The sequence below is a fragment of the Numenius arquata genome, chromosome 7 (genome assembly GCF_964106895.1).
Source record: "Numenius arquata chromosome 7, bNumArq3.hap1.1, whole genome shotgun sequence".
NCBI lineage: Eukaryota > Metazoa > Chordata > Aves > Charadriiformes > Scolopacidae > Numenius > Numenius arquata.
In genome coordinates this window covers 50,960,303-50,964,052 of record NC_133582.1, presented here as the reverse complement: position 1 = coordinate 50,964,052, position 3,750 = coordinate 50,960,303, and positions in this window count along the sequence as shown.

Below are 3,750 nucleotides of genomic sequence, written 5' to 3'. Positions count from 1 at the left end.
ACTTAAAAAATAATTGTTGTTATATTTGTTGCTTTTAGTAAGAGTGTAACTGAGTGTTTGGTTTCCAAGGGAACTAAAGGCCAGAGCACAGGCTAGAAGGGAACTGTTGTGCCATCCAGGAGGTCTCCATATAGGGACAGCCAGGGGACACGGATTGCAGGCCATACTGCGGAGCACACTTCCCTCTAATATAAACATAACTTGTTAATAAAAAAAACAAAAACAAAACCAAAAACAAACAAACAAAAAAATGGAAAACACCTATCCCGTTTTTATAGTTTCCTTCCTGTATGCCTTTTAAATGGATGAGTTGGTTGTACCAGCACTGTTTCCCCATTGTGGTCCTTTACACTCCTCCCCTGCAGTTAGATCCATGAACTAGAGCCTTCTCCCCATGTAGGTTGTACAGGGGGCTCAACAAGGGGTGTCTGCTAAGGGTGCTGGTGTGTTTCCCTCATTCTTGCCCATCTCACCACCAGCAGACAGTAATGCTTTGAGCATCCCAAAGCATGGAATTACTTTTAGCTCTGTATTTAGACAAGGACAACATTTCAGGTTCCTCTAATTCCCGTTGACAGGAGAGAAACGCAAGAACAAAACGTTTCAGGCAAGAACGGAGTGGCAGTTTTGACTTTGAAGGCCTCCGAAGTAGAGCCTCAGGCAAGAGCAAAGGAATTCCAGCATAACAGGAGTAAACATCTTATAGTCTAACTCCACCTGTTTCTTTGAATTTGGCAACCCAGGCGGAAAGAATGCTTTGAGCCAAGCCCACCCATGAAGCTGAGCTAAAAGGTCAGATTGCAGAACAGGTCACCTTTCGGTTGACAACGCTTACTAAGTAGCCTGGTTTATCCCTTTTCCAGCTAACTGGAAATGGAAGAACATAAAGGCTTGAAGTATTGTACAACTTACTTTTAAAGCTAGACCCAGTTGGTGTTGGCCATAGTTTGGGGTTTGTCCTGTTTGATGAGGGGCCAGCACTAGCACAGAGAAACAGAACGGCAGCATTTTTCTCCATGTGTTAACCTGGAGTGTGAACATGGGGAAGGTTAGAGCAGCCTTTACGCTAAATCCTGTAGCACAGAAATGGTCAGGCCACCTCTCAGTCCATGTCCAAGTGCCTCCAGGTCCTCCCTTGGCGACGCTGGTTGAGCTGTAATACTGTTTGCTTCCGAAATGCAACAGCTTCCATTATAGACTTCCCCGGGAAGGAACGGGGCTGTGCTGAGGCAACCGAGACAAGAACAGTAACAGCCTACCTTTCTTTTTGTAACAGCTGGGTGGGGACGTGTGAGTGAGAGCCTTCAGTTTCTGCCTTTGTATCTTATTTATCTCCAGTAGTTTGATTCAAATTATGAACCCATTGGAACAGAGTAAAAAAGGATCATTTTGCAAATATTGGTAACTTCTTGGCTCGTGTTTTTAAGCTATGCGAACTGCACCACCACTTCTGCCCTGAATAAAGTGTATCAGTACACAGTGAAAGGCTGTATTTTTATTCCTCTTCATTGTGATATGATTGGCTAATGCTTCTTTTTCCTCATGCTGCAGAACAGCTGGTCTGCAAATAACCCCATCAAAAACCTGCAGTGGTAATACCTTCATTTAGCCATCACTTGTTGGTCTTACAGAAACGTACAGGACTCTGCCGCCACTAACAGCTCGTAGAGGGAGTTTGATTTTATAGTCCTTTGCCATAATTTCTATCAGTTTCAGTGGAAAGGTCTGAGTAGGGACTACAGAAGTAAAATCCCTGGAAAGCACGATCTCTGGCACACCCTTCAGACAGCTCACAGTTGTTTCTTCACCAGGAAGAAAGGCTTGGAAGGATCTACTACAAAAACAATCTGGCTACATGACTTGGGATAGCAGACAGCATTTTTTCTGGCTTTCTAGCTGCACATGGTGTTTTTTTGTACCGCAGCTATCCCACTTGGGGATTATTAGGCATTAGACACATGGGGCAGGATTCACCTCTGTTAACTGCAGCCACCTAAACACTAGTCACAATTAAGCTAATTGTCTAGGCTGCTTCTACTGTTCGTCAGAGAACGCTTCCAGAGGTAAGGTCTTTCTTTTCAAAGACAAGTATTTAAAAAAGATGGGTGAATCACTATCTAGAAGTGCTTGCTTTCTCTGCTGACTAGAGAGGGAATTTTAATGATTAATTTAGATGGCATGTGTAGCTTTTAAACTGGAGTTAGGTGGAAGGAACATCAACTGAAGCGTACCCAGGCTGAAATCCCTTCCAGGACCCATACCCCAGTGCCCAGCTCTTCCGATTCCTCCCAGATCTGGCTTCAGGCACAGAGATGACAGCCAAGAACAAACTCCCTTGCTACTATCCGCAGTTTCCCCAAATAAGCTCACATCCAACAGCACATTTTATTTCAAGATACTCTCTTTGTTTGCAAACTGAGAGACCCCACTGTATAGGATGCTGTGTTAACAGCATGATGGTCCCAAGAACTTAAATTTTCAGGAAAGTCTCTGTAATATTTTGAAGATGTTAACTCTAACATTAACGATAAATCTTCTACATCTTTCTGCCGAATAGGCTAGAAAGCTACAGGAGGATTTTCACGATATGGAACAAATATAGGTGACAGGATTGTTAGCAAGGTTCTTTTTAGTTTGAACCTCAGTTACATATAGACCAGCCTAGGGGCTGAATACATTATTCAGTTTCTAAGTAGCTACAAAATGACCTTCGTTTAAGTCCATGACCTTTGGTAATAATACCATGTTTATTTACACTAACGGTAATTTTGCATTACAAATTGAGAAGATGGTGAAAAGAATCCATTTTAAAAAATATGCATTATATAAAAATATTAAATATGTTTTTAAATAATCTAAACTATTTTGTGCAATTATTCAAAAGATTGCTACCGCAAATTTCCATTCTTTGTCATATATTTATTAGTCTCTCAATCTTACAGACTGATAAAAAAATAATCTAATAATGTCATTTATATTGTTATAGGCATAAATGAGCTTTAAAGGATTACATCCTTTGGTACTATGTTTTTCACAGTATTTTTTCTTAACTTCTTAACTTAATATCCTATTAGGTGAAAACTGATTTTTTTTTTTTAGAGTTTCTTTTTCATCATTTAATGTGACATTTACATAAAAAATTTAATTACAGATATGAAAGAAAATCAACTGGTACTTTGATGCATCAGGAGTTAATCTCTCAAGATTTAGAGTATCCAATATTTATATCTGAGTAGGAGCCATTGGGAGGCTGCTTCAAACACCGTATATTCTGTCAATCACTCTTTATACATATGGTTTGGGATTACTGAGCAAACCAGAAGTGGTCAAAAGCTGTAGCCAAACCAAAATGTTTAATGGGAAACAGTCCTATGGAGAAGATAATTCATTGCATTAGCGTCTTCCTCTTTTTTCTGTCCCTTTTATTAGCACACACTGCCTGCTTTGCTCGCTTAGAAATCAACAGCCGAGCAGTGAACAAAGAGACAGTTTCATAATCAGAATATTTCAAGTGGGCAGATGCATAAAATTCATCACATCAATTAAAAATAAGCCTTGCAGTAAAATTCTCATTGGCCAAGCTGTCTGTCTAAAACACTGTTTTTTTGTCTTCTTATCTAATTTGTGTATGTGTCACATCCATCGAAAGCTCATCAGCTGTGGTGCCAAGAGCTGTTTTAACTTACAAACCAGTCAACAGATCACGGACCCTGAACAACGGCTCAGTCTGACCCAGCCACGAACGCTTCC